Here is a 13,923-nt window from a genome sequence, read left to right as displayed (position 1 = left end):
TCTTTCCTTTCTAAGCACCTCTTCAAAGTGCTACTGCTTGTTACTGGTAGCTTTCAGCAAGAGGAGCTGAGAATAATTGGCCCTGTGTTTTATTTCCCAGTAAATTCATTAACCACAAGGCACACATCTCCTACATTACATCAATCTCTTTGCACACTGAGCCATCAATTCTATCTTCATCTTACATTCAAATCATCTTTGAAATTCAATGTCATTACAGTAGGATTTGCCCTTTTGTGCCACTGTGCATAGAGGTTAAATGACCTCATTCTTTTATGTATCAAAATGGCAGCATGATCATCCATCAAGGACATCGAGTAGCAGGAGCCTCCCAGACTTCAATGACAAATGTTTGGCTGTGCATAGCAGCTGTCCCATGTAGTAAGTCACCAGAGCTGCTCTGTCAAGTATGTTATAGCAGGGCAATATATTCTCAGGCTTTGGACTGGACATGTAAGTGGACCATTGGGTCCTTCTAGTGAAAGAGGACAATAAAAATGACAATTTCTTCCAGAGATTCCCAGTGCCTGTTATATTTATGAACAGTTATGTAGTGTGTGCTTAAATGTAGTGAATTTGCCACCTGAAGTATCTAGACAGGTCTTTCTCATTTATCCATCCACTTGTGTGACTCAGAAATCTCACAGATTTATTTGAAAAGAATGGGACATTGTCAGAGGAATGTGAAGAGTGACAGAGGACAGCAGAGAAAGGTACCAGAGGGTAGCAGTGGCATGTGTCCAGTTATAGGGCCATAGCTGGACATAAACCACTGATATCCTCCAGGACCTCCCAAAGTCCCTGGGAGGTCACAGAGGATGCCTCATCGCTGCACTTCCCAACTATGAAAACCTAACCAGACCTTTATCCATTACCATCCTCCCCCATCAAACCCCACCATCCGCTGGCTAATAAATAGCTAAATTGGGAGCCTTCATCAGGTAGAGTGACTTGGAGGCCTCTCATTCATAGGACCACCAGAAGCTGAAGTCAACTTGACAGTTAACCAGCAGGTCAAAGATGGGGTTTGGTGGTGTAGTGGAGCAAATGTGCTGTACTCCCACCAGCAGAGCATGTATGTTATGTCTCCCTGATCCAGGATCTTTGTCAGCATTGCAGCATTTCTATTATATCGACAGCATTTATTTGATAAAAAGCAGCAATATCCATTAGGCCTCAGGGAGGTCACTGACAATCTGGGCTTTCATTTTCAGGAGGTCAGCTGAGACGTCAAACTAGTTCTGGTTCAATTATGATTTACTGATTAAAAAGAGGTGTGTTGATCCTATTGATACTCAGAAGCACAGAGATAAACACCTTGCCCATTATTTCGTCCAGAGCATGGCATTTTATTCATTTACCCTCTTGCTCAGTACACTTTTCAGGTGTGAGAAAAATATAGCCCCTTCATTCAGTGCCTGGCTATGTGGCATTTCCTACAGTGACCCATTTTAGTCAAATGAATGTTTTCACTGTAGTTAATTTAGACATTTCTTCTTGAGGAAATAAAATGATTTAGTATAAACAAACCCAAGATCCACTTAGTGTGCGCCTGCTGAGGGCAGGCCTCAAAAACAAAGCAGTGAATCACTGTGCAGTTCTCTCAGTCTAACGTTCCACCTCCCACTGCTATTACAAAACTGAGCTAGAGAAACAAAGACCCACCTAGAAGTAAGTGCTTTGGAAGATGGCAGTACAAACACCCTGCATAAATTCTTCACCAGCCAGCAGTTACTTTTATTTCCTTAAAGACAACCACATTTTCTTTTTGGTTCCTTGCTCATTTAAATGATGTGAAAAGCTTTAGGGGTTTTACTGTTAGACGGTGTAATCTTAGCATCCCTCTATTCAGTAGTTACTAGTTAGCATTTCTCTCTAAACATTTATGCATAGCATCTCTTCATGCTGTTTCCTGCTTCTTAGTCTTAGCTATAACCTCTCTCTACCTGTAATGGTTAGTCTGCCATTAGCATGTTCGTTCCTCCCCCATTTTGTAATCTGCAGTTCTCTCTCTCCCTCCCCCCTCCATGTTTAAAGAATACATATTATGAAGCTTTACACTCTGAAATCTTTAATATTTGTAAGCAAATCAGCATTGTATGCTTTTTTTAAAAGGACAACATGTGCTTTACTTCTTGGCTAGATCCCCTGCGAGTGCAGCAGTGGTGTGGGACTGGTTGTTGTTCACCTTCTGCCTATAAGATCCACCATATCTCTCACACACTGAACTTTTACAAACAGTGTTTCTCATAATCAGTAAGTGAAGTTATTGGTTTTTAATTTGTTGTACAGTTATAATCCACTTTTCACTGGGTGGAAAATTAAACCAGCATTTGTGTGTGTGAGAGAGAGGTTAGGATCTGAAACTTATAAAAGAGACACAGAGAGCTAATACAGAGGAGTGGCAAGGGCAAAAGCCAAAAAGGGCATAAGCCAAAAAGGAACAATTTAATTATCATCTCAGAAATAAACTCCCTCAGCCAGGCCATTTTTATCTCTAATATTATAGGGACTATATTCCTGTTGAGGTGTTTGGCTTTAGCAGGTTATTACAACATATAGGTCTGTACAATGGGCCTTGTAAAGACCTTATTTTATTGGGTGCACCAGTTGCGCTGAGAACTTTAATCAGGTTCAAAGGAACATGAGTTGAGCTCCGTGTTCAGACCTTGCTGCTCAACATAACACCACACAACACAGTCTGAACTGAAGACGCAATTAAGTATCCACTGGGACAGAGGAAGCAGGGCCACCATGCACAGTCCCTATTCAAGCACTGGAAGAATCTGTTCAGGCTGAACACCTGAAAAGGATTTAGTGCCTTGATATAAGGTCCATAAATCCTGATTGGATTTTTTTTAAAAAACACAACTTTCATTTAGGTGAAATATTACATAATAAGAAAGTGAAGAGGGAAGACCCATGTCTGCCATGTGCGTTCAGCTACTCTTGCCATTTCAATATCTGTGCTGGATCAGCCTGTCCCAGGATTGAGCCTGAGACACTTACTGCCAGGTACCAGCTCTCATCCCCCAAATCTGAGAACCAGATCCCCCAGACATTCCCTATATCCTCAACCACTCTCCCCTCCCTAACCTTAATCATTGCAACACATGACATAACACTAGCAGCCACATTGTTGACCTGGAATACACAAGGTAAACATATATAGAAGCATCATATCATTATTCCTTCTATGCCTAATCTCTATGAGTAATCCATAGGGAAAGCAAAACAACAACAACAACAAAAAAACATCACAGTGACACAAAGAAATTCCTCCCCTGCTCTCAAAGAACACCTAGCACATAACAACCTATGTGCGTAAGTTGATTCAAGCTCTCTGGAGGAGAGAAGTGAAGTGCCATCCACCACATCATGTGGCAACTATCCCCCCCAATGGTGCACACAATGCAACCATCCAGATTATTAACTCCAACCACCAGAGGAAGAAGCAGGACCTCCTTCTGTGGCACCTCTCACTTCTGTCACACCAGGCACTTAGCTAGCTGGTTTGCTGGCTGGCAGTGCTGTTGTATGTTACAGGCCAACAGCATGCATCTTGTGGGATGTGAGTACTGTTGCTGTTTATTTATGTCCTACCTTTTTCCTTCTTCTGGGATGATAGGTAGCATACAAAAAATAATGCAGATGCAGCTGAAAGTACACATCATACAAAAAATTCAACTGTCAATAGAACTAAAAGCATGCCTGTTAAAAAGAAAAACAATATAGACAGCACATCACATTATTAAAGGTCCTTTCTCCATTAGCAAGCCATTGCCAAATACCTTTTGAAACAAAAATATCTTCATCTGTCTATGGAAAGATAACAGGAAGGAGGCTTCAGAACCTGGGAGCAGCCACTGAGAAGACCGTCTTCTAAATTCCCACCAGACATACTGGTGAAGGTGGTGGGATAGAGAGAACAGTTTCCCCTGATGAACTCAAATACTGCAGGCTCACATATGGAGATTCACTCTGCGAAATAACCCAGACCCAAGATATATATGGCTTTATCATTCATCACCAGTACAGTCGGACCTTCATATCCACAGGGGAATCCATTCTGGACACACACACACCATGGATACAGAACAACACAGGACATCAAGTCCTGTGGTCCTTAATGGAGGTGCACTGTATGCACAGCCATTAGTGCAGATGCATGCAAACGCCACCATTGGAGACAACAGGGCTTGCCATCCAGGGATGCTCAAATCCACAGATGGTGAGGTCCCACTATACTTTGAATTTGAAACTGACCAGCAACCAGTGGAGCTGTTGGAAAAAGGGAGCAGAATGATAGCAGTGACTGCCACTAACACTGAAATATAGCAGTAATAGCTGCTCTGTTAAACAGAATGGGACCTCCAGCAGCAGGAACAACGGTTGTGGCCCTGAAAGCAGCGGGTAAGATGCTGAAGGCTAGCACTTGTAAGCTACAGCTCTGATGGAGAACATGAATATGGGGCCAAATCCAACCCTCTGGCCTTCCCTAGTTGGGTGATACTATCCTTTCGTGGTTTCTCAGCAAAGATATGTTTTTTCCTCTATTTTAAATGTGTTGTGTAATACTCAGTTATTAGTGAGTATTACAGTTATGGATCTTCAAGATAAAATGTGTCCCATCTTTTTGTAATTGACCCTGCACACTATTGGAATATATTCCCCTCTCAAAATGATTTGAAATTTAATTTGCCCCTAAAGCTGAAAGAGGTTCTCTTCCCTCCCTCCCCACTCTAAAAACATGATATAAATGTCTGACATTCAGCATGATTGTGAGTTTCTTGGAGGCATCAAGCAGAACCACGTATTTTGTAAGCCCAAATACATATTTGTGGATGCCTCCGCCCTCTAGTATTCATGTTTTTAAATTAGAGCCTGCAGCCTGAGAGCAATGAATAAATCACGATATACAGAGAGATATGAATATGATAGCTGGAGAGAGCCAAAGTGCCTGAAAATAACTTGTCCAGCCAGGCAAGGAAAGGTGTCACAGTTGGGTCAGCAGCAGCAGATATCCAAGCAGTTTTTCCAGTTGACTATGCAGTATAATGAATTCAAATGGAATATTTGGTATCCTAATAACCTACAGTATGTATATCTGGATGGAAACCCAGGCTGCCTTTTTTCAAAGTGTTTTAAGCACGTTTTCAGGCCCAAGAATGCTGGGGCAATTGCAACAGGTGGGACCATCCCTTCCAGAAATGGATTGAGGGGGAGGAGAGAAGGTTCAATTGCTCCTTCCTTTATTATGTCTCCTCTTTTAAAACCACATGCAATAAAACTTCCTCATCCCTTGATTGTACTTGGTATGCCTGGTATAAATGGTTATGTGCTATAAACACATATAAACACACCACACACCATGGAATGAATTTTACCATAGGTTTGTCTCATAAACATTGTGATCATACATCAAATGAGGAACATATTTATTAGAGCAGCCTGATGTAACAATGCATCCTCTCTCTCCTCTATTTTTATATTTGTGAATGATAAAAAATACATATTTTGTGTATTGAAGTTTTGCAATCCTGCCGGAGCCAAACTAGCCAACTATTTGCAATGACCACTTTCATTCCAGCCAGAGAGACTCAACCCTCTCTTCCCTTTCCCTTCCCATGCCTGGCTTCCTCCTATTTCACAGACTCTTTAAGGCAAATCAGTCACACAGGAGACAAACCAGATCATGCAACAAATTTCTACTTTGGGCCCCAGTGGTCACCTCCATTTTAAAAAAAAAATTAGATATATCTGCCAAATGGCTGGGAGAAGGACATTAAAATGGTCCAGGTCTCAGTCATGCCATTTGGGTTCTACACAGGGTTACTTTATGGAGCAACTCTGGAAGATATAGTTTAGAAAAGCCAATTCTTGTATTGCAGCTTTCAGAATCCTCCCACCAATTACTAGTCATGCTGGATAAAGGGGCTTGGTGTTGCAGTCCAAAAGTAACTTTTTCCAAGATCTGCTTGGAAACAAGAAAATGAAAATGATGCTTTCTATTTGCCCCTTTGAGTAAGACAATATAAAGAGAGAAGGCCTGGGCTATTCACAGGTACAGTAAATTTCACAGATTTATGTAAATTAATAAGGAAACATTGCTATAAGATGGAGCTGGTGGAAAGTAAATAAATTAAGGAAAATTTGGAAGAAAAATGAATTTCAGAGAAAATGTGGTATAGTTGGCCCTCATTATCCACAAATTCTTCATCCATGGATTTTCAGCTTGAAAATATTTTATTCCCTGCAAAAACAAGACAACAACAACAACAAAACCCTTGATTTTGCCATTTTATATAAGGAACACCATTTTACTATGTCAATGTACATAATAGGACTTGAGTATCTACAGATTTTGGTATCCATGGGGGGTCCTGGACCCAAACCCCACTGAGTACCAAGATCCCACCATATACTGGTTAAATGAAAAGTGTAGTGTGGAACAATTTGGATCAAACCATAAGATGAAGTGTGTAAGATTTTTTAAAATGGCTATTTTTAAAACAGGAAGTAAATTGTGTGACAGCTTACCATAAGCCAAAATTTTAGTTTTTAAAAAAATCTGTTCAGATGAAAAGAAATGGGGGCAGCAAAAGGCAGAGTGTCCTCCAAGATCCCGTGGAAGGACAACTGAGTCCCACCAGTCCCTGTTGCAGTTGCCCATCCCTGGCACAGAACCACTGAAAGGATTGACCTTTGTACTGTCTCCATACTGGTTCATTGTCTCATAGCCTACCTAAAACCTAGTCACCATAGCAACTCTTCATCTGTCTGTTCCCGAATCCAAAGGTCGACGCTGACCTCTCCACCAACACAAGACCATAAGTCAGGTTGTCCATCAACCAAACCAGAAAGGTATTTCAGGTAAGTGGCTCCATTCCCATAGGAAGCATTGTACTTATTGTCATTCACATGGTAAAGGAAAGATTGGCTAATGTAACAAACTCCAGGTCAGTGTCTATACTTTCAGCATTGCTATGTTTACTTTGGTTTGGGGCAGATTTATTTCTACTGCCCAGCTGCAGCAGGCAAGGGGAATATTGCTCACAAGGAAAAATCATCTATAAAAAACCACTAAGTTAAAAAAAAAATTGGTAAACACCATGCTGTGCATCCAAGAGATTTTTGCCTGGTGGTCATGGATTGTCTTCGGACTGAAAAGCTATGCTGGTTCAGAAGTATTGCCTTCTGCTCTGCTTCAGAAGCTGTGATTTTATTATAGCTTATCCTTTCCCCCAGTGTTGGAGTAGTGACTATGGGCTGGAGTTACAAAGAGCAAATAATTTAAAAACAAAAACAAGACTACTAAACAATGGACTGGGAGATCCCAGCACCAGGAACTACAGCAAGAAAATGTTCATATGCACGGTATTTCAGTATGAGTATCTCAGTTTCCCAGGCTAATTCCATCAGCATATGTGAATTATTTATATTGACTATTATTACAGTCTCATTTTTGCAAAAAGCAATTGCAGCAGGCAAATGTGTAATCAAGAAGGTGAAGAAACATTTCAGTAACATCCTTGCAAATTTAATCGGCAACAAGGGATGCTCAATTCATAATAAGCCACCTGGGGTAGAGACATCTTTTCCAAATTTATGAGTAAAAATCATACCAAAGTCAAAGTGTCAAATCTGATTTGTGATGTGGAAGTGGGTCATGTAGGTGAACTTGAGAGAAGGCACCTTTTGGTAAATCAAAACATTTTAAAGAATGACATTTAAGTTCAGCAGCTCCTAGTAAACTCACATTTATAGATTGCAACCCCCCTTACCCCCAATGCAAAAGCCATTTTTGCTGGCTCTTGGATCCCCAGAGGCCTTTTTTTGTTTGTTTGTTTAAAATGTTTAAAAAAGTCATTGTGGGTGACTTCCTATTTATTGTAGGAATGGCATCTCCTGTGCTAAAAGTCACAGAGGTGAGTAATGGCCCTCACTTTGCCTAAAGTGTGTTTAGGGGCACTAGGTGGCAAATATAGTGACTCAAATTTTTTGTAGGAAAATGTAGCCATCCAAAATCTCCTGCTGGTCCAATGTGGCCCCTTATAGTCTGACAGTTTCCCACCCTAATATAAAAAAGTGTTATGATAGTATAATGAAGAGGTGGTTGTTGCTCATTTCCAGCTTCCACCCTGGGGCAAATATTACACCACAACTCTTCAGATATTGCCTTCCGTCGACAAGCAAAAATGATTTTATTCAGGCTGGCAATTATGTGTAATCATGGGGTGGCTTTTTTATATGAGGTGTGTGCTATATGGGGTGGACATCGTGGTTTTGTTGTGGGTTTAATGTTTTTAATTCTATATTGTTTTTATGTGATATTTAATTGTTTTGCTGTAAGAAGCTTTTAAAGAGTCTTTATTTGTGAGCTGCCTTGTGTCCCTTTCTGGGAGAAAGGTGGCATAGATGTAAAATAAAATAAAATCATGTTTGGAAAAGAAGATACTGGCCTCAAGCAGACAGGTGGCGTGGAGTGACCTCTGGCCACTCCAGCCATGAACATGCCGAGTGGCATAAGGACCATGATGACTAGACACCAGTGTCCTGAAGCCGGCCATTGCCATGGTCATCCTAATTTTTCAGATGCCCTTTAAAATGTTCAATTTCTGTCCTCTTTCCACTTTCTGCCTTTGTTCTCAGCTTACTTCAGTTGGTGAAAATTAAGTACAAGGTGCAAAAACTGTTCTCCAGTCACTCAGCTGGAAGAAAATGAGAGGAGAGGGTGAACCTTGCCCTTCTTTATAGTCGCAAAATTGAACAATTGCATTTTCTTCTAGCTTCTGTTTTCTAACTCATTAATAACTTTTGCTATCTTAATGACACTCTGATGTTGCTTGGCCACATGCATCCCAGTTTTCATCTGTAAAATGTTGGACAGTACAATAGTCAAGGAATGTAACTGAAAACACAACAGACTTTCTGACACCTTTAGTGGATGTTTTTGAGTGTATTTATGGACTGATTACAGAAGAGGGAGAGATGGGAAGAACAGGCTACTCCATTGGCCATTCTATCATGGACATTTTTCTCATCTGTTATGTTTCAGCTGCCATTTCATTCAGCTGCAACAAAGAATGAGACAACATCGTCCAATTGTTTCTGTGCAGGACATTTCTGTCATATGGCTCCTCCTCATCATGAACTGTTTCAAGTTAGTAGGGATTTAATAAATAGTGATAGGAGGTTCTTTTGTCCGTACCTCTGCTCTTGTTGCTTCAGGCCTCATAAGTAAGTAAACCCTCAAGCAGAGACACTTTTATTTCTTACTGACCTTATATTGACCTTTTTAGGAGTCTTTTTGGTTAAAATGGTTAAAATGCTGTAAATAATCAACAGAGACTTTAACACATTACAGTTTTATCAAAGCACAGTGGATTTTCATCAATCCAAGAAGGCAAAGACTGCAAAGTTTCCTTTAAGTTGTTGACAGGATCCACATCAGCAAAAAGAAAAGCTGGTGGTAGTTTACCAAAAAAAATCTGCAGTAAAGAGAAAACTGTAAGTTCTTTAATGCAGATTTTTAAAAACCCTACTGTATCTCAGCCATTTCATATCCATTCTTTTAAAAAGAAAATCAGTCATAATATAGAACTCCCTGTGTAATTTTAGCAGAGTTTGAACTATTTTCACATGAGCATCACCTGCAGTTTCAATGGCAATGAATACACTTTTCTCCCTGAAGGTGTGGAACACTCAGAAGTCATGCTATATTACTCATACAAAGCAGAAATCTGTATCTTGAGTGATAACCGTATGCTTGATGACAATAAAAACTTTACATCTTGCCATTCACTGTCATTTCATATGTGAAATCTCCATGATAGGATGACAACTGTCACTGATAAAGTCAACATAATGTCTTCCCTTGTAACTCTTATTTCCAACATCATTTTCTGTATTCATATACGTGAATAATATACCTCTAAGTGAATAAATTTAGAATTGCTTCCAAAAGGAGATTTTAAAGACATGTTGTTTTCTTGCATTCTCAATCTGATCAGTAATTTCAAACACTATCTTTGTCATACTCTCCACTGACACATTGATTTCTGAACCAGCCAGATATACTAGCACCAAAATGAATGCTATGCTTCTGTCAGAATATTCACATGCCCTCCAAGCCCATCACTGTTTCCTAACTTCTTTAAAGTTTAAAAACCTCTCAATGGTTCTTATTCTTTGACTTGACTGGATGAAATCCTAGCCCCAAACCTATCTGATTGTTACATGACATGCCATCTTTTATCAAATGATTTTTACAGAGCAAGATGTATTTCAACAAGTTTGCTCATGCTTTTGAGATGTTGGCTCAGTTTTAGCTTCTGAGACTGAAGTGCCAACCACAAATGGGTGTTCCTTGCATCCCTTTTCCTATAGCAATGCCATATGCCATCACATATCTGTCTCTGAGGTCAAGAAACTCTTCAAAATGGCTGCACCAGGAGTTCCCTCCTCTCATTGAGTATCTTACCACAGTGTAGGGCACTGATGGTTTCAAATCATAAATCTGCTAACTATAATGTAGTTGTGACCAGAGAACTAAAAAGGCAGCATCTTTCCACCTCATTTGCCTAGATTTTGTGATAAAGTGAAAAATGACTACCAAGCCCATATACTGAAGCTAAAGTCCTGCTGTTCTAGTTTTCACTACATTTACTTTTATGTTATGATAGACTTTTTAAAAATGTTTCATCAATGCTGAGTAGTATGCAATAGTATAAGGAGCCAGTGGTTTCAATGTTGGATTATGAGTTTGGAGACCAGGAATTGATTCCTAGAACAATCTGGGCAAGTCACATTCTCTCAGTCTCAGGGGAAGGCAATGGCAAATCTCCTCTGAACAAATCTTGCTAAGAAAACCCCATGATAGGTCCACCTTGGGGCCACCATAAGTCGGAAATTACTTGAAGACACACAACAACAACAACAACAACAACAACAACAACAACAACTCAATAATATCCAGGTCAACAGCTGCATTCCTTAATACCACCATAATAAAATATGTTTCATTCATTTCTCAAACTGGCTTACACTTTTTTGTAACAATATGATGGCATACTTTTCAATTAACAGAGAATGCAGACTATGATCAGCTTCCTCTGAAACTGTCTTTTTGCAGAGTAACTGAGGTAACGGGCCTAATAGTACGGACTGGGTCCGTACTAGGGTTAGAAAGGGGCGTCACTTCTTGACTCCCCTAACCCTAGTACGTACCCAGTCCGTACAAAATGGCGGCAGCCGTTCTACACAGGGGTCGCCATTACAACATCACCACCGCGCCGCCTCCAAACGAGGTGGCGCAGACATGACGTCACCATGCCGCGTGAGGGTGCCTAGAGCGCCCTTTCCGCAGTGTGAGAAGGAGCTACGAAATGGAGCTCCTTCTGAGGTTTGCGTCCCTGGCGCAGCCTTTAGACTTTCTCCAAGTGGCCCCTTTCTCCTCCTCCCCACCGCCATCGGGTGTCTTTGGGGCATGAAGCCCCAAGGACATCCCTTTCCAGGCCACGGGGAAGCGGCCTTTTGCCGCTTCCCTGCGGCCTGGAAAGCAGCAGATCGGGGCCTCGGAGGCTGCCGTTGTGGTAGCTGAGGCCCCGATACAGCGGGGAAAGGGCTGCTTACAGGCCGCCCCAAACGGGCAGTCTGTAACGCGCCTCACTTTGTTGAGGATAAAACTGGCTCCAAATCTATCTTAGATCTAGTTTATCCGTGGGATAACTATTTCATTATCCAAAACTCATCATGGAATGAAGCTACACATCAGCACAATTTCAGTCACTCTAGCCTTCAAGCATACCACGAGATGTAAGCACCTGTATAAATCACTACTACTTTTCTTGGAGTGACAAAATTAACAAAACACAACCACCATGGAGAAAGCTCCATCCCCGAGGCACTCCAGTGCTCCACACAAACTCTGGAGCCTTATTGTTACATCAAGGTACCCCTGAGCTGTCAACAGCAATGACAGTAGAGTACAAGGTCTAGCAGATTCTGCCAAGCTGGTAAGGCTTTGAGTAGGAACTGAGGGTGAACTGCATGTCTGCTATCTGAGGACCAGTCTAGTGAAGTACAAAGAAGCTCCTCACTAAAAGGTTGGCCATCAGCCACAACCACCATGAACAAAATGGAGACACAACACAGTTTGATTTCCACTGGTGGAAGGTCTATCACAGATTTTCAAGGCCCTCCTTTCTAATACTTTGGAATGCTGGGATCTCTGACACAACCTTCTTAGTGTCACTTCTTAAAAAATGGCATGTTGACTGGTACTGACTCAGTCCAATTCAGGAAATCTCAGCATCAGCTGATAACTGTAAGACTGATGCTGGTATAACCATGCCAGTGTAGGTGGCAGTGGGAGGGAAAAGGTTATGGGGCTGCAGCCACAAAGGAGATTGAAAGTAGCACCTGCTTTAACTTGCCACTGCTGCACAACCATGGGAAAAGTGCAACTTCAAGCATATGGCTTGGGCCCGAGTTACTTGAGGGAACGCCTCTGCCTACATAATCTGCCCCACACTCTCAGAACAACAGGCAAATACCAACTGGAATATCCTAAGGTGAGACTGTCCGCAACTCACCAACAAGCATTCACATCTTTTGCTCCTACACATTGGAATAAACTCCCTGAAGAGATTCGTCTCAGTCCTTCCCTTGATGTTTTCAAGAAAATGTTGAAGACTCATTTGTTTCGTTTAGCATACCCTCCTGATCCATCATAGAGAATGCATCCTCCTATCCCCTACCCTGTAATGTGAAATGTATTAGGATTTTTAAGTGTGATTTCGAGTTTTTAACTGCTTTTATATGATGTTTTAACCTAATGTACTTTTGACTGTATTTTATATTGTAAATCCTATGCTATATAGTTGTTTTGAATTTGTAAACCGCTTTGATCCCAGGAAAAGCGGTATAGAAATAAAGATTTTTTATTATTATTATTATTATTATTATTATTATTATTATATTGTACCACCAGAATTATGGCCTAGATTAACAGTTTATAGTTTAAATCAAAGTTATAGGCAGGAAAAGAATAGTGCAGTACATTGGTCTGTAGCAATTTGATGGGGAGATTCAGAAGCAATGCCCTGGGGATGCCAATAATATTTCTGTTTTGGATATCTAGAAACATTTAATAGAGTTGCTCAAGGAAACTCAGCTGACTATATCTTTGAGATTCAAATAACCTCATTTTTTTTTCACTGAACCATGCTGCTTCTCACAGATGTAACCACATAGCACACATCAACCCTGAAATCACTTTATCACAAAACTTGTTGGGGAAACAGTTTGTGAATTTTAGTAGAATGATTATAGAATGAACCGCTATGAAACAGCACTTCTTTTCTATAATAAACATAGGGCTCAAGCATTGCTGTATCTGGCCACCAGGATTTTTCAAGCTTTTAAATATTCAGTTTCATATAAACAATGTAGGAGCAAACAAATTTTGTTCATTAAGAACTTTTGTTTGTCCTTTGCTTCTTTTTTTGTTAGCCTCTTTCTATCAGACTTGAGGGAGAAAGATTGTTGTTGTGCTATGCTTTTGTAAATCTAAATATCCATGGCCACTATCATAATATATTTTCAATTACCAAATTTGCATTAAATGGTTTTTAACATTGCTGTAACCTTAATAATAAATCATTTTAATGAGTGAAACCCCATTTGTCTGTGGGATTCACACACACACACACACACGTGAACACAAAAGGCTTCAAGCTATCTTTATTAAGTATTAGAAAACAATGTGCCAGATTTCTCTCTCGCTCTCTTTCAGAAAGCTCAAATAATAAGTTCTCTTGATGAAGTTTGTTCTCAGTACTTCTTTGGACAAAATTTGCAAGCTGTCATCCTGCAAAGTTTGATTTTGCCAATTAGGACAGTACTTGACTGTTAATGTTG

Source organism: Sceloporus occidentalis, unplaced genomic scaffold, assembly GCF_023333645.1.
Source record: "Sceloporus occidentalis isolate IW3139 unplaced genomic scaffold, rSceOcc1.0.p SCAF_7, whole genome shotgun sequence".
Lineage (NCBI taxonomy): Eukaryota > Metazoa > Chordata > Lepidosauria > Squamata > Phrynosomatidae > Sceloporus > Sceloporus occidentalis.
This window is presented reverse-complemented; position numbering follows the sequence as displayed.